A 19561-nucleotide genomic window follows, 5' to 3' on the forward strand; every position below is an offset into this window, starting at 1 on the left:
TAAGATATATTAGCGAACATTAGTTGCATAACAATTAAAATAACAATTGCAAATCAAACAACAAACGAATGCAAAAGAGCAAACCAAGGAGGGCATGTATAACGAGGTTGGTCCAGACCTATTCGGTCAATTTGGGATCGTACAAGACCTATTCTAAGTCAAGTCGGGTTTCATTCATATGACATGTGATAAACAATCAAATTAGATTAAGTTATTTCATAATTAATCTGGTTAAAACAAACATGCAATCTTCACTTTAATTATTTCATAAATAAATTAGACATGTGAGTAATCATGTGAAAATAAGACTAATTCTTAGTCTTAGAATAAAACGTGACCTATGAAGGATTCAAACATATGAGAAAAACAAATCAACACAAACAATTCTATTCATGCGATTTCATGCAATTCTAATTAATCATATCCAATTAATTAAAGCAAAACATATGAATTAATAAAAAAAGATTTCATCTTTTATATGTTAACATGTCAAAAATATCAGATCTCAACGAATTCTAAGATAGATCTAACAAAAGAACATAATTAAACAAGTCCTATGCTTAATTGAAATAAACATGCGATATGTGCAAAAAGATTGTCAGAAATCATTCTAATTCCTAACATAAAACAAATCCATATGTAATATAATCCATCCATCGGCATTAACAACGACATATGATATCCCATCCTCCTTTATACATAAATTATATCACAGTAATATCGAACTCAACATGCAAACGAGTTAGTTAACGGTATAAACAATATATGATAATAATGGAAGAAAACGAAATAAAGGAGGAAAAAGAGAAAGGGATTATTGCACCCTCAACCTACATGAATCGTTGACAAAGTCTTCGTATCGTAATCGATTGTAGATATTGTCTTGAGGGGCCGCCTTCGACGAGTTTGTTTGCAAAACCGATGTTTTTAGCTTTGTGAATTCGTTACTAATCCGATTTTAGATTCGAAAGATGTTTTAGAAACCTAAGAGAGTCTAGTTTTCAGATCTGGGATTTAGGTCAGGTCGGCTTAGGGTTTGAGGCACGAAATCGGATCAAAATGAGCCCAAAATCGAGCTGCTTCGAGCTAGAGATCGTAACGAAACTCTAGTTTTTCTAATCGAGATTTAAAATGCAATTTAAAATGATTTTTCAAATGAAAATAAACTAAATGACGAAAAATAATATTTATTTTATTTTCAATAAAAATAAATATGGGTAAATAAATTCAAATTAAGGTAAAATAAAATGAATTCATTTGAAATGTGAAAACTAATTTAAATTTCATTTAAATTAATTAAATTCCTCGTCGATAACGCCCATTCTACATCGAAAATGAACACGGAATAATGACTAAGTCGAACAATTGTGTACATGTCGTCCTATCATCATCGGGTGTTGGTCGGGATTTCTATAGATGCCAATATCGATAGATACGGGTATCTCTGAGCACCCACTTTGACCGAGGCTTGGACAAGGCGCTAGTCAAAGTATACCCCAAGTCCAAAGTCCCGAGAATTACGGGTCGTTTTGTTAGGTTCATATACCCATTATTAGACTCCTCTAATAGTGAACTAATTAACTTGTTAATTATTTGTTCTTTAGATCTAGTGCATGCATAACAAAATGAAAGATTTATAAGAAGAACAATGTTCCTTACATTGTTAGGTGTTTCGAAATATGTGGGCACAAGTAAGGTCACCTTCCTTCACTTGTTCTTGAGCTAAATATTGTGGATGATCCTCCTAAGACTCCAAGTATAGAAGCCACTCCAATAAATTGCACCCAAGATTAATCCCAAAAATTTCTACTAATATTAACTAGACATGTAGTAGAAATATTACCTTAATAATACTAATGTTCTTGTATTACTACCTCTAGTAATCGATTATGAGTATTAGTATATTTAGAGATTTTTATGAACTTGCATGTGAGGAAGGTTAGAGAGAAGCATAAGCAAAAGCAAGCAAAGACTACAACAAGAAAAATGAGCAACAAAAATGCTCATTATATGTGCCAAAACCGGTGGCATCATCAAGTGTAGGAATCTTTTTCCTTTTGTCTTTAGCTATTGTTTAGAATAAGTGGTGTATAGGGAACACTAGTGTAAGATATAGCACGATAAAAGCTTCATATGACAAGTCACTATTATGCTTTATCAAAACAAACAAAGACAAAAGAGCATCTTGTGCTCTCTTGTTTTGGCCGAAATATTGGATTATTTTTGGTCCATTTTTCCCTTTTGTCATTTGTCCCACAAATGCTTATAAGTCATATGTTTAACTATCTTACATATTTAATTATTAATGTAATCATTTAACACTTAAATATTACAATTATTAATATAATATACACTCCACTTTTTGAGTAGAATACTACCATTATATCAACATATAATGGGTCCCATAATTACTAGTTAGTTAAAATTATAACTTCTTGTAACTTTAAATAACTAATTACCTCTACCTCAAAACTTATATTAAAACCTCAACTAATTTAGTAATTTAACACTTAATTACTAAATTAAATCTTATTTAACCACATTACAATAAGATGCAAAATTTGCACTCTCATAATTAAGGAATTAATTAATCTGTATCTCATACAATTAATTAATTATCTATTTGTGCCTCATCCTATAGGTGTGACCTAAAGGGATCAACTGACCACCACCGTCACACGACAGTAATGTCAAACTGTAGTTAGCTAATAATTACCGATTAATGACGGTCAGTCGACTGTATTAAGAATAATCCCTCACGTATTCTTAGTATGAGATTTAATTATGATATTAAATCATGTGATCGCAATATTGTTGAGGACACATTTCCCAACAATCTCCCACTTGTCCTCGACAAGTATGCGTCACCAATTCTCTTGTCCTATTACGATCTCCCACTCAATGCAAGGTGTCTTGCTGGTCGTACTTACATTTGATCATATCTTGAGTGGTTTTCTCGATCTGGAGATTAACTGTCTTACCGGAATTATCTATCAGAGATACCTTCCGAGCGTGGCCACGCATTTCCAGTTAACTACTCCTCGAGTGGCCTTGAGATTTCAAACAACCCTGACAAGGGGTGGACAATTCCTATCGCCCTATTCCCTTCGTTCAGCCACAGTCCATCATAACCCAAAATATACCCAGTTTGACCTCATTTACGAAACCGTAGAGTATAAATCAAAGCTAATCAGAAGTTGTGCCAATTTGGGCGAATAGTCTCTAGTCAAAAGAATTGACTCATAAGAATACTATAGTAGCTCTTGCCACGACCAGGCTTTATGAATTACCAGAACTCTATAAGCGGTCACTGCCCGACAGATTGTCCCATACAGTCTGCCTATGTGATCGACTAGTCATCCCATATGACTCTATGGCACTTGAACTTGCCATCAATCGCATCACACTCTTGTCACTTCGAGATGTCACCTCATATAAGTAACTAGGGGCGAATACCATGTCAATCCAGTTCACTTTAATGGGGTTCAATTTGTCTCTACAACCCATTCGGATACGACAAGGTAGCGGGTGAGTTTAATAAAACTCAAACGATAAATGTGATTATCACCTATGAACAGTCAATACACTATACTACTTCATATTTTATAATATTTAGTATATTATAACACTAGTTAAAATGCAATACAAGCTTGGCAAGTGGATATACCCGATATCCATTTATTCCAACTTTATTAATTGTTATTTCCTTCAATTCGATGTTATCTCTAATAAATTGAATTTATATAAGTATATGTCTAGACTTCTTACTAGATTTGGGCTCTTTATCATGAAAGATGCTCCCACTGTTATCGCATAACTTGTGATAAAGTCATTTGTAGAGGGATTCACCCTTAATCCCTACGTTGACCATTTTATCACAATTTACTTAGAATCCTTTTGTAGAATTTGCAATGCGCGAACTAAAACACCTTTCTTAGTCTTTTACTCCTTTGTCAATAAGACATCCTACGATTTCAACAAATCCCTTTAAGTTTGGAAACTAAAGTTTGTGCAACCCTTCAACACGTAACTTAGTTTATCATCCAAACGTATGAACAAGTCTCAATTGTTCTTTAAGGCTTTCGCAAGCCATATCATGAGAATTATCTTGTTATTGACTTATTATGCTCTCAGCATATGTCACACCATATCATGTGCGTCTGTTGGCATACATGATCATTCTAATGGCGGAAACATTAGCAATCGATTTCATGCGATCAACGACATAATAGGTTCAATGAACGACTATGATTCCATCATAGTAATTCCACTTTCATCATCATGAATAAGTCATTCAACCTTGTTGATGGTACAACAGATACGAAAGATCTTATCCTCATAAGACTCTCAACTCTATGCCAATATACTCTCACATAAATTCGGTAATCTAAAGTATATTGCACCTTTTCCTAGTCTCCCAATCACTCTTGCCAGAAGAGAGCATTGGTACATTATTCTCAATAAGTAATATGTTATCAACATATAAGACATGGAGAAACAATTCTAGCTCCCACTTAACTTCATGTATATCATGATTCTTCAATCATGTGAATGAAACAATTCACTATAATCACATGAACGAAAAGTATAATCCTTTAATGCTTGCTTATGATCATTCTAAGATCACTTAAGAAAGTTATGTATAATATGTTAGGATTCTTAGATCTTCATCTAAGATTTTTTGTTTCAAACACTTCCTTCTCTAAACTCCCATTTTAGAAAAGCGAATTCTATTTGCCATTCTTCATTAAAATGAAATGCGGCAATTCCTAACACAATTTATCTTGATCAAGATCTTCAAGTAAATCTTATGCATTTGTGTACTCTGGAGCTCTATTTACTTTTGAGGAGACCCGCGCCTTAAAGTAAATCTACTCTTGAGTAACAATTTTCGGATTGTAATGCAATGACTCGTATGTAACAAGGTCGATTTGGAATAAGGTCATAATACCATTACTTTCACAAAGCAATATTTTTTTAAACAATAAGACATGAGCGATAAACTCCCACTAAACTATGTTTTCATTCTATCTTCATAGATAATAGTTCATCTACACTCCCACTCTATAATTCTATTACTTTCACAAAGTAACATTTCAAGTATAAGAGATGTTTGTGATGATTCAATCTACTCCCACTCTATCTCTCATAAATATATCTATTTCTTGAGAGATAGCTTTGTGAGTTACAAACATTTATATGGTGGAGTATAAGAAGTTTATCTAGACTGTGAATTAGCTTTCAAAAGGCCATCCTAACATGGCAGCTTGATAATGTGCGAGTCTTATCCATGTCATCTGTTTAATAGACTCACTATTCTAGGTATCTCATAGTTGACCATTCGTTTAGAATTATTTGTCCGTATTGGATTGCAAATTCCCAAAATTGAGTTCAACAACTCAAACCAACTCATATTAGTTTGATCTTATGGGTAGTGACACTAGGTCATAATCCATCTTTAATAAATCAAATTTATTACTTAGATCTTTGCCACTACGATTGGGTCGTAATGCTTAGAACTTTATTCAATTGGTTCTCTACGTCATTTTAGAAATTTCTCAAATTTCTCAAATGCTTCACCTTTTATTTGATTAAGTAAATATACCCTTATCTACTTGAATCATTGGTAAAAGTGACGAAGTAGTCATAAATTCCCCTTGCGGTGATGCTCGTATGACCACATACATCGGCATGTATTAGTCCTAACAAATCACTTGCTCGTGTTCCTTAACTACTAAAGGAAGTACGAATTATATTGCAAAGGAGACAAGATTCGCATATTCCATATGATTGAGAATCAAATGGTCCAATAATACTAGTCGACACTAGCGTTTAATGCGTTTCTCATTTACGTAACCTAATTGAAAAATCAAATGTACAAATCATTTGGATTACTAGTTATGAGTCTTTTGGATGTATTATGTAGATATCTTTACATGAGTTGGAACTGTCCAAAACTTGTGTATCATAAAGATAAGTGACATGGCTCACATCCATGTCTATGTTCAACAAAATACAACAATTGTCTTTGAAGACAAAATATAAATCCTTTCATGTCTCACATAAAAATGGAAATAATCTTTTAGACTAAGTGGGTACATAATAACAATTATGTAAATCATAACTCAAAGCTATTAGCAAAAACAAGTATATAAATTTCTCTTGAAGTGGCGGCTACCCGAGCTCCATTTCATTGTCGGAGATTCATATCACTCTTGTTTAGCTTTTCCACATTTCCAAGTCCCACTTGGAGTAATAAGTCCAACTTTAATATCTTCCAAATACTTGGGGCAATTTCGCTTCCAATGGCCCATGACATTACAATAATGACATTCCTCATAGGATTTGGCACCCTTCTTGGTCTTGGTCTTGGTAGTCCCACTATCCATTTCCAATTTATAATCAGGTTTGGGTTTCTGGCCCATTTTTGCCTTCCCTTTATTAATACCAATACTCTTTTCATTTGCAAGGACACTCTTGCTAGAACTCCCACTGAATTTAATATTTTTCGTTGTTTTTCCAAACAAGGATTTCTTGGGTTTTATAAGATCTTCTTCACAAGGCTTTCTTTTCAAGGTGGTGGGCAATAATATTGGAGTGGGTGGAGTGGAGGTGGTAAAGAAGCAAAAATTTCCATCCTAACCAATGCCAATGCGTAATTCTCTAATCGTTTCATTGTCATACTCGGAGCATTTTTCATCGAATGATTGGAGCCATGTTTCAACGGTGATTGGTGTAGGAGTTTTAGATGAATTCATTGCGAATAATTAACTACAAAAACGGAAATGAAGGAAATAATTAACATCTATCGTTTTAATAATACTCGTAAATTTAACTACAAGCATTGCATTTATATAGTGACCTCCACCCAACTACATAAATGATTCCGAGATCCAAATTCATATCAACTCGGGCACGGTGAGCCGATTCATCCCTTATTAATATAACTCGGTGGATTAACTCTTTAATCGATTCTACTTTTAGAACTCTCGGTCGATAAAAATTACTCTAACTCCCATCTTTAGCCCGGAACACATGCGACTACGGTCAACAATACTTCCGTTGAGCTCAATCCAAATTTCGATGTAATAACATTTTACTACCCCACTTCGCCAACGTAACAAGGTTTGTATTACGGTGAAGCCGGATTAACTCCCTTATGAAATTGGTACTTCATGGTTTCTACTATTTGGTAAGGCTTTATCTCAATTATTATATGTGAGAGGTCTTGTCAATTTATCATCTATCACGTTTTAAGTGAACTAAAGCGGTGAACTACGATAATTATAATTGACACGGTCGATGACTCGATATGATATGCATGTGTTGTTATGGCGATTTGGCAATGCATGCAACATATTAAAAGAAATGCAAAGCAATAAATAAAATTCCTAGTATGGCCTTCCTAAAAATAGAAAATCAAATAATCTATTACATATTCGGAAACCAACTACTTTGGTCCCTTGAATCATCAAGTGGCACGCCTCCCAAGACACCGTCTTCGTCGGATCACCATTCCGAATGGCACCGTCTTTGAAGATTCTCCATAATTACAAATAATAATAAAAATACAAAGCTATTCCTATTATACATTTGTAAAATGGAAAAACTAATGAAATAAAAATAAAAGTGATACGAGATCACATTAAATTACAACCGAATCAATATTCCCTTTTCATTACGGGTAATATCGATTAAAACTAAGGCCATACTAAGATAAAATTACATAATTCAAAATTATATAAATAAAAGACATTCAACAATTTAAATATGCAGCATTATAATATGTACCTATCATGCAAAATCATGTGCCAAATCGCCCTATTTAACTTATGTCGTACATACAACCCGGTTTTATGGAAATGCGTGATAATAACCTTTTAAAATCACTAATTAACAATTAAATCACATCTAAGCTCAAGTTAATTATCCTAACACTTTTTAGGACTCAAAAATTAGTCATCACTAAATTTTTGACAATAATTCAACTTGATTTAATTTTATGTTCTTTTTTTACCTTAAAATCATATTATATATGTAATAAATCCAAATTAAATTGTAAAAATTTCAAAATTTGAATTTTAAATTTTTGAACATTCTGGAATAATTCCATGACACTCATAATGTCAAAAATCATGGTTAAAATTTTTGAATTCATTTTGAGAAAATATAGTTGCATTTTATCGGTTTTATCTCATAAAATACTTAAAGCATCCGAAAATTAATCCAATAATTTTTACAACCTTATATCTGATAAGTGGGATATTAATGCAACTTAAAATAATTTTCTCAAGCCATGCAATACGTTTTAGCTAATTTTTGCTAAAATAGTCACTATTTATGCCATTTTTACTCAAAAACCCATAAATCATGCTAAAAAGATATTTTAATCTAGAAATTTACATACACTCTGTAAATATTTCATGTGACATCATACTAAAATATCATGTCTTAATTCGAAATTTAGCTAATTTTAACCATTTTACCTCTTTTAATCAATTTTTATTTCATAAAAATCATAAATCATGCAATATTAATCAAATTAACTCGACTTTTTACACACAACTTGTAAAACATGCATGTGAGGTCATATAAAATTTCCAAGGTCAGAAACTTAGTTTAACTATTTTTAGCATTTTAATTCCCATTTTAGTCATAAAAATGTAATAAAATCACTAAAAATCATTAATATGAGCAATAAATTTCCATTTTAGGACCAGAATATATAACATACATGGTGATTTCGTGGCTTATGCTAATAAATCACAAATTTTTAGTTTTATATGTTAACATTTTAACTCGAAAAAACAATAACCGATTATGCATGCAATATCCTTATGCTCTGATACCACTTGTTAGGTTCATATACCTATTATTAGACTCCTCTAATAGTGAACTAATTAACTTGTTAATTATTTTTTCTTTAGATCTAGTGCATGCATAACAAAATGAAAGATTTATAAGAAGAACAATGTTCCTTACATTGTTAGGTGTTTCAAAATATGTGGGCACAAGTAAGGTCACCTTCCTTCACTTGTTCTTGAGCTAAATATTGTGGATGTTCCTCCTAAGACTCCAAGTATAGAAGCCACTCCAATAAATTGCACCCAAGATTAATCCCAAAAATTTCTACTAATATTAACTAGATATGTAGTAGAAATATTACCTTAATAATACTAATGTTCTTGTATTACTACCTCTAGTAATAGATTATGAGTATTAGTATATTTAGAGAGTTTTATGAACTTGCATGTGAGGAAGGTTAGAGAGAAGCATAAGAAAAAACAAGCAAAGACTACAACAAGAGAAATGAGCAACAAAAATGCTCATTATATGTGCCAAAACCGGTGGTATCATCAAGTGTAGGAATCTTTTTCCTTTTGTCTTTAGCTACTGTTTAGAATAAGTAGTGTATAGGGAACACTAGTGTAAGATATAGCATGATAAAAGCTTCATATGACAAGTCACTATCATGCTTTATCAAAACAAACAAAGACAAAAGAGCATCTTGTGCTCTCTTGTTTTGGCCGAAATATTGGATCATTTTTGGTCCATTTTTGCCTTTTGTCATTTGTCCCACAAATGCTTATAAGTCATATGTTTAACTATCTTACATATTTAATTATTAATGTAATCATTTAACACTTAAATATTACAATTATTAATATAATATACACTCCACTTTTTGAGTAGAATACTACCATTATATCAACATATAATGGGTCCCATAATTACTAGTTAGTTAAAATTACAACTTCTTGTAACTTTAAATAACTAATTACCTCTACCTCAAAACTTATATTAAAACCTCAACTAATTTAGTAATTTAACACTTAATTACTAAATTAAATCTTATTTAATCACATTACAATTAGACACAAAATTTGCACTCTCATAATTAAGGAATTAATTAATCTGTATCTCATACAATTAATTAATTATCTATTTGGGCCTCATCCTATAGGTGTGACCTAAAGGGATCAATTGACCACCACCGTCACACGACAGTAATGACAAACTCTAGTTAGCCAATCATTACCGATTAATGACGGTCAGTCGACTGTATTAAGAATCATCCCTCACGTATTCTTAGTATCAGATTTAATTATGATATTAAATCATGTGATCGCACTATTGTTGAGGACACATTTCCCAACACATTTAAGGTCCATTAGACCACGTATATAAGCTCGTCAGCCATAAGAAGGATCATACCTGAAACTCCGTGGGGATTTGTTTCTCCCGCTTCTGATTGGTTGTCCTCGACCTTGATATTTGAATAAATGGTGGGTTGAGCCTTATTCTCAGGCGCCTACGTATCCGTTTGTGACGGAATCAAACCCGCGATCGTAGTTCGGCATTGAAGGGCACACATTTCTTGCTAGTATGCCTGGGTGAACGGATTTATTTCCAAAAAGATAATCGTTGCTTCTGCTGTTGACGGAGACTTCCGACTTTCTTGAAGTAGGTCTCTAAAGCCTACGGCTTTAGAACCCCCAGTTGAAATGTTTCCTGCTATATTAGGAAAGGCACATGCAGCAATAACAATCACATAAAGCATGTAGTTGGATCTTAGATCCTTGAAATTGAAAGATTTGAAAGATTTGAAATGTTTGAAATGAAACTTTGCTGGGGAGTTGTAAAATGAAACTCTGGTGGGGAGTTGTAATAAAATTGAATTTTACGGGCGGTCGACCCGAGATTTGAAAGTTGGTAACTTGCTGGGGATAAAAATATTTTTGGATCACCGATCTTTATAAAAAATGATTTTAGGCCTTAGGCCTGTAATTTTGAAAATGTTGGGTCATTGACCCGATCTATCGTCGAACATGAGATTTTGACTCCGACACGACTCAAGATATTGAAATGGGCTTAGCCCGTGCTTATGACTCATAAAATGTGCAAGGTTATAATTAAATATTGACTTGCTGGGGTTGATAAATGTAGATTGGACGATTCGACGCCCGAACATAAATTGAAAAACTCGCGAAAACATGCGACTCGAGGAGGAAGAGGGACGGCGACCCGCCTGACCCGGCTTGGCCCGTGTCCGAGGCCTATACGGCCTCCATGAATGGTAACTCTTGGAGTTTTCATAAACAGATCCCCTTGTTTTCTATATGAAGGGGATCACGGCTTTCATAATTGCATATCTTTTGCAACTTTTTTTCTCAATCTTTTTCACAAAAAAAATCCTCAAACATGAGTTCACTAATTGGAATTATGAAGGGTTGGGCTAATGATTTTAGAAAACATGATACCCAAATACTTTTGGAGATGGGGATTCAACAAATCCTTGTCTTTAGACAAATTTCTCCTCAAATTGCCTTCTTAGATGAATGCTTGAAAAGATGGGATCCTACCCATCATGTCTTTACCTTTCCCGAAGGGGAAATTTTCCCTCTTCCTGAGGAATTTACCATTTTAGGTGGGTGGAACCCTTCTCAAGAGCCTGCTATCCTGGATTTCTTATCAAGATGGAAAACAAAATTCCGTGACTACCTCAACTTATCTCGTTATGAGGTTGACAATATCATTGATGGAGGGCGAGTTAACCTACTTGCCTTAGCTTCCAAGTTTAAGGAGACTAATGATCCCGAAATTGCTACTGTTTACCGACGACGGGCATTTGGGCCTATCTTGCTTCACCTTTATTGTTTTGAAGGTAGCATGAATGACTTATCGGGCCAGGGGCAAGCCCATCTAATTTGGATTGTTGAGCAAATGGGAAATGGTTTAAACCCAGCTTGGGTTATTCTTGCTAAAACCATAAGAGGATTGGATGCTCGGAAATGCAATCCTGCCTTGCCATATACTGGATCAACCCGAATTCTTTAGGTTTGATTTTTCTCTTTTTCTTTTTTCTTTTATTTTTCGGCGTTTTTTTTTTTCTTTTCTTCTTTTTTTCCCGTTTTCTTTCGCTTTTTTTCTCCTCTTTTTTTTTTTGCCACCGCCTCCTTTATTTTTAGCGGGCTTTCCATTTTTTTGATGTCGGGTTTTTGGCAGGCCCGACTCTTCGAGAGGCTTGGATTGATTGATAAACCAACTTCAAAAAAGTATCGAGTGAGTAGCTTTCCATCTCGGACACCAAGATGTGGATTTGGTATGACCGCAAGCTATTGCCATGATGTGATAACTATCGGAGCTGGGTCCCATATTCGTTGGACTTTGCCATGCCTATCTTTGGACTCTCTTACGGGGCTCTCTAATATGGATAAGACTAGGTATACTACCTTACTAGGCTTATATCATTCGACCTATATTTATCCAGACTGAGTACTTCGCCAATTCGGTCGTCGACAGATTGTCCCTAAGATTGAAGCTGCTAGAGGCCAAATCTTTGATGTTAGCCGTTCTAAGTGTCAAAGTTGGTTGCGGGCTTGGCATTCACGGACCATTTGGCTTATGGTGAAACCCGCAGAGACAACATGGGTTTCTAATCCTTATTCGGCATGGACTACTGAGAAATGCTTCGAGATTCGCAAGAAATTGCAGAAAGATGATGTTCGAGCTTGGGAGTATCGCTAAAAGAAACTAGAGAACCGGGCCTATTTCAAGGACATTTTTCCGAATCTGGATGAGACCGAAACTGAGACCGGTGAGGGTTCTAAGACTGACCCTAAGACTTCAAGTGTTTGGCAAAGATTGGGTTCATCGACCACAATTGGGCCGACACTAGCTGACAGGCTTAGCCCTCGACTGAGTGTGAGAGACCGACTAAGCCCGCGGGAAGAAGATGTGGGTCCTTCGGCGAAACGGGCCAAACGGAAGATAAGTGAGACATCGTCTCGTGGTGATGGGCCGCGCGACCCAGGTTGTAGCTAGGCTTGATACTTACTCTTGTCTATTTTACTATTATTAATTATATTATGTTGTGTGTTTTCCTTCTCGTTTATGTGATGAGCTTCGCTCGGAAATAAAAGTTGTAATGGGCTTCGCCCGGAATTAAAAATAAATAAATAAAACTATTATTTATTAAGAATCCCCAATTTCTGCATTAAAAAAATTTCATTTTTGTATTACAAAATTGATGTTTCGGTTGTACTCTTTTCAAGAGTTGCCTACGTATCTGCTTGCGCAGAATAAAACTGAGTCCGTAGTTCCGGTTACAATGGTATTTAATCCAGTGTCGGCAAATACCGACAACTTATGATTTATTCTAAATGCATTGCAATTTCAAATATTATTTCATAACATTTGAGAATGAGGTCCCTTTTCAAGGGTAGTACTTCTTCAATTGATCTAAGTTTGTTGGGTTTGCAAAGTCGTTCCCATCCAGATCTGTCAATCGAACGGCTCCACCTGATAAAATCTTCTTGACCAAATATGGGCCGACCCAATTTGGTTTGAATTTACCTCTCGGGTCTACCGGCAACAATGCACCCATGGATTTCAAGACCAAATCTCCTTCTTTGATTTCTCGGGGTTTGACCTTTTTGTTAAAGGCCCTCTCTATCCTCTTCTGGTAGAGTTGTACATGATATAAGGCATTTAAATGGCGCTCATCGAGCTTACTAGAGAATCATATCGGGCTTGGACCCAATTCGCTTCTGGGACCTCGCTTTCAAGTAGGATTCTTAGAGACGGTATTTCTAACTCGACTGGTTGAACCGCTTCCATCCCGTACACCAAATAATATGGGGTTGCCCCCGTTGCTGTCCTTATTGAAGTCATATACCCCCATAATGCAAAGGGTATCTTCTCAGGCCATTCCCGATAATTATCGGTCATTTTCCTTAGAATAGTTGCAACAGTCTTGTTGGCAGCTTCTACCGTACCATTTGTCTGTCGACGATAAGGTGATGATTTGTGATGTTTGATCTTATACTTCTGAAGTATAAGTTCGGTTTCAGCTTGAAAATGGGTACCACGGTCACTTATGAACTTGTGTGGGACCCCATATCGGCAAATAATGTCATTCTGAATGAATTTTGCCACTTGTTTTACATTGAGAACCTTATAAGATTTAGCTTCTACCCACTTCATGAAGTAGTGAATGACAACTAGAATGTAGCAATGCCCTCCCGTTCCGGAAGGGTTTACCTTTCCAATTATGTCGATTCCCCAGGTTGAAATGGCCAAGGAGATGTCATAGTGTACAACATCGAAGGAGGTACTTGTTGGACATTCGCGATAATTTGGCAATTATGAAAGTGCCTAACATATTTCCGACAGTCCGCTTCCATCGTGGTCCAATAGTAACCCAATCTCATGATTTTCCGGCCTAACCTGTGTGCGTTCATGTGTGGCCCAAATTCTCCGTCATGGACTTCTTCCATAACCTTCTCGGAAGTTGATTTATCGATACATTGAAAAAGAAGTCCTTGGGCGGTCTTTTTGTATAACTGCCCGTCATCGGTCTTGATAAATTAGGCCGCCAACATTCGAAGGGCCCGCTTTCCTCGTGTGTCGAGGTCTGAAGGGTATTCTCCCGTCTCTTTGTATTTCAAGATGGCGGTATACCAAAGATCGGTTTCACATTCCTCGGGATTGTCGATTGCATTCACATATGATGGTGCGGATCTCCTTTCCATACAAATGGGCATACTATCCATATGCTCGGGAATATTGGTTAAGGTTGCCAATTTTGATAATGCATCGGCAAATTGATTTTCATCTCTCGGAAGATGAACATATTTGACATCATCAAAGAATCTTTCCAATTCCTCGATCCTTATTTGATAAGGAGCCAAACTTTCACTTTTGATTTTCTAGGACCCGGCTACTTGATTGATTACCAAAGACGAGTCCCCGTGCACTAGAAGTCGTTTCACGCCCTGGTCTAGAGCGCAACGCAAACCGAGCAAACATGCTTCGTATGCCGCGGAATTGTTGGTGACATTGAAGTCCAATTTCATTGAGACTGGCACATGTTCACCTGTTGGGGAAATGAGGAGAATTCCGACTCCATGTCCTATGTAGTTGGATGCTCCATCGAAATATAGGTCCCACACAGCATCTTCGATATGGATTATGTTCTCATCGGGAAATGACCAAGTGTTGATTACCTCGGTTTCTTCAATTGGATTTTCGGCAAGGAAATCAGCCACTACCCTTCCTTTTATAGATTTTAAGGGTACGTATTTGAGATCAAATTCGGATAGCATAAGGGTCCATCTTGACATTCTACCATTTAGAGGTAAGTAAAGGTCGGATCCCAAGGGACGGGTATTGATGTAGGATTTTCGATTGCAAGTAGTGGTGTCTAAGGGTGTCACAATTTCGGTTGAGATAAGAAGATCACTAAACTAAATAACAATATAAATAAACAAGCAAGATGATCAAAATGAGATGTAAACAATTGATTAAAAGCACTCGGGTGTCATGGGTTCATAGGGGATTCATGGAAATCGATCATACAAACATATTCTGAAATTATAAGCAAGCAATTATTGTTGTGATAGGATCGAGTTGGTTTATATCTTACAATTGTAAGATGGTTTGGGTCTCGGAGCCGAATCGATTAGATTGTACAACACCTACAAGTCGACTTAATCCTCTCTACTCAACTATATACATGGTCTAATGAGACTCGACTTGGTTTATGTCTTACAAGTCTTATTGAAAAGGTAAGTGATGGGTAAAAAATTCAAGGATTCATAGGCTCGCATTTCATCAAACATAACATGTGCATAAGTTGAGATCACAACAAGCAAGCCAGATGGTCGGGACGAGCGGATTGTGGAGGTCCAGGACGAGCGGACTGGGCGGTGGGACGCTCGGATTCTGGAGGGCTAGGACGAGCATCCCGAGGCTGCGACGAGCGGATAGTAGCTCAGCAAGCTTCTTCTTCATTTCTTCTTTTCTTCTTCCAACAATCCTCAAGGATTTTGTTGGGGATGCATGGATCTTCTCATCATTGCCCATCTACTACATTATTTACATAGGCCTTCTAGCCTTGTCTTCATTTTGATGCATGGTCATTAGATTCGATCAATTTTGCTCCATTTTGCCATGAAAATGCATGGTTTGCACTCCTCTCCTACCAAGGAAACAATACCTCAAAGAATATACAAACAGAAAGACTAAAGATAGTAAATGACCCAATTATGCACTAAAAAGCATAGCAACGAGGCTAATTCGGGACTAAATATGCTCAAATATTGGTCACATAAAATATCCCCAAACCGAACCTTTGCTCATCTCGAGTAAAGAGGTGACAAAACTAGGACCCTTATTTAAACTAACCTACTAATATAACCGATATGAGACAATTAGCGGGTCTCACTCCGCCCCTTCACCTCACAACAAGACAATTATGAGGTAGGATGCCTTCTTGCAAGGCAAGGTGGGTCTTGCCAAAATGGCGACACATCCAATCATTAAAGCACATAAACCAAGCAATGGATGCATCTTCAAAATAATAGCCACTTTCCTCATCTAAGTGGCGAAAATTATCTAAAAGGTAAGCAATTCAAGGGTACACATTCCATTATAGATGTAGTTTCTTCAAATTATTAAGCCTAGAAGGATACCAATAAATCACCTCCAAGTTGTGTCAAGTTAGGGTACCTTTGTCCTCAATTGTTAAATGCTTTTGTCAAGAATAGACTCGCTATGGTGTTAGAAACACTGGAGGATCGCGGAATTCCCCTTCTTGCCTAGACAAGAAGAAGGGTCGTCCCCTCTCTACCATGTACAAAAGTGGATACGATGGAAAAGGGATCAATAGAATTTGAGTTTCATTTGGGAGTTTGCTTTTGTTGTTATTTTTCCACCCAATTTCTTGTGGCATTAACATTTTGAGAACACTTTCTTTGCCATTTCTTTTGATGTTTGGCATTTTCAACACTTGACAATTTTTCAACTTTTTGCATTTCTTTTTGAACATTTTCAAAGCTACCCCATTTGTAGTGAGGGTGCTTTTATTTCAAGCATAGTAGTTTTCATTTTTGTTACTCCTCTTTTCTTTGATGCAATTGCAAACTTTTTCTTTTCTTTTCATTTCTTAAACTCAAATTTTTGAACAATTTTTGTGCCCTTCCCTTTGATGACAAAAATGTGGTAGAATATGGATGATGGTCGCATGGTTTCATGGGTCACCTTGGAATAAATGGTAGCCAAGGAGTTATCACACCACAAGGTACTCTTGACTAGGCCTTAATCCATGGGTCAAAGGATACTAGCATGACACATCCTAGGGTGTTTTACAAGTATTCTAACAAGCAAAGTCTTAAGAAGAAAAAGTATCTACAAGGGTCTTATATACACTTATCAAGCTTCCCAAATAGACGGTTTCACAAAATTTTTCCTAACATGCAACTATAAGCCATGATGCAACTAACATATATACATCTCTAATGCATATGCTTCTACCAACTAGTATGCCGAATAATCTAAATGCAATCCTTATTTCACATTGTTTTTACCGCATCAATGAAAATAGAGCCACATAGTCATTAACATAAATAGGAAAAGGGAGATTGGAAAGATCATACCATGCGGTCTTCAATATCCTCATGTCTGGGATGTGGCGTAGTCGATCAATGTGAAAAAGGATGGACAAACACATTATATACAAAACTATATATACAAGACTACACTACAAAGGAAATGAACTTGTTTTTGTATTTTTCAAATTTTCGAATTTTTTTGTATTTTCGAAATTTTTTAATTTTTTTTGGTTTTTGTTTTAAAAAGTTAAGTTATAATTTCATATCCCCACACTAGTAGGGGCATTGTCCTCAATGACCAATATGATAAGAAATTATGCAATTTATATGAAAATGCATGATTTCTAAGCTAAATGCAAATTATATGATATATAAACAAGAGTGAATGCAAACTAAGCTATGCTATATGATGCATGGTTTTTGGTTTTGGTGGAGAGCATAACTTAGATTAGCTCCCAATGCATATGCATAAACTTCCCCAAACAAATATAGACACTATTTCTAATGTCAAAAATTGGGGGAGTTCATGCATAAAAATGCAATGCATGAAACTACAATTTGTCATTTTGTATTTTGAAAGTTGGGAGCAATAAAAATGAACACCTTAATAATGGAACCAAGGTGTTAGTCCTCTAATGTTGCTAGGACACCACAAAATGATCAAGATAAAATAAAAACAAGAGAAGTAGACAAACCATAAAGAAGGTGTAAGCATGTAGGATCCTCCAAGTGTTTTCTAATCCTCGCCCATTGTGTCATCACCATCATCATCATCTTCCTCACTTGGGGCATTATCAACCTCCATGGATGTGGAGTTATTTCCACTCTGACTTGCACTTTCTTGTTCATCCTCACTTTCCACTTCTTCTTGAACTTCTTTATCTTCACCTTCTTGCTCATCACTCTTATCAACAACCATCTCCTCTTCACCAGGTCTACCACCTATAGAAGTGCTAGGTAAGAATACCTCCTTATCCGCCCAACTAGGCAAAGGACAAGATGGATCGAGAAGTCCTTGCCTAGCAAGATGTAGGAGGGCGGATATTGTGCTTTGTAAGCATCAACTCTATCATTATAAGCTTGTTTATGCATTTCCTTCATCAATAGAGTCAAGTAATCGTTTCCCGCCTTGGCATTTTCGGGGTTGAACTCGTGGTAGACAAATGGATAAGGTGGGGTGACAATGGAGGAGGAGGGCTCAGCAACTTCTTCCCCTTGGTGTTGAATGATGTATTCGGCTTCTTCGGAGAGTGGGAGAAGGTAATTCGGTCTATGAACATTCAAGCGGCAAATCTTGCTAGGCAATGTGAAGGATTTAGCTTCATTTGTCAACCACCCAAATTTGTTATCAAGAGTATCATTCTTGACCCATTTGAACTTTAGAATCATGGTGGCTAGATCAATGGTAGGGCCTCCCTTTACCGGTGTATAAGTGTCATTCTTGTTGAAATCACGGTTAAAGTGCTTAGCCAAATAAGTCACTAATCCTCCATTGACAATAAAGGCCGTGCCTTCTTTGACACAATCAACATTAAGCCATCTATCAATTAAAAGTCGTAAAGCATTGTATGGCTTTGTGAATTCTCTCCCAATGTTCTAAGCCGACTCAAGAAGAACAAAATCAAGTTCGGTAAGATGATTTGTACCTTTCCTAGCTATCAAGGTATTCCCAACAACCTTATGCCATACTCTTATGCCCGGATGATGGACTAAGAGAGCACGAAAATCATGATAAGATGTAAATTCTTTTCCGGAAATGGCCTTCCATAGAGGAGTGGGGTCATACTTGGTAGGCTTGTTTGTGTATTTAGGGCTATCACTAAGGCCAAATATCTTACCAATTTCGCCATAAGACAATTTTCTATCAACATTCTCGAGACGAAACTCAATATTGGTTAGGGTCTCCCCCTTGGTGACTTTCAAAGAGCTCAAAAACTCTAAGGTGAGGGAGGAGTAGGTCAATTCTTGCATTTTAAACAATTTACTCAATCCCATAGACTCGAAAAAGGTCTTTGTTTGCTCAAGAACACCCAATTTTGACAATGCATCTTGACAAATGAACTTGGTAGGCATGATGGTTTTCTTAGCAAAGAGAATAAATTTCTTCCTATGGGAGTCGGAAGTGAAAATTACCTTCAGATAATCGGCTAATTGTTCAATGACCGGAG

The sequence above is a fragment of the Silene latifolia genome, chromosome X, assembly GCF_048544455.1.
Source record: "Silene latifolia isolate original U9 population chromosome X, ASM4854445v1, whole genome shotgun sequence".
Classification (NCBI taxonomy): domain Eukaryota; kingdom Viridiplantae; phylum Streptophyta; class Magnoliopsida; order Caryophyllales; family Caryophyllaceae; genus Silene; species Silene latifolia.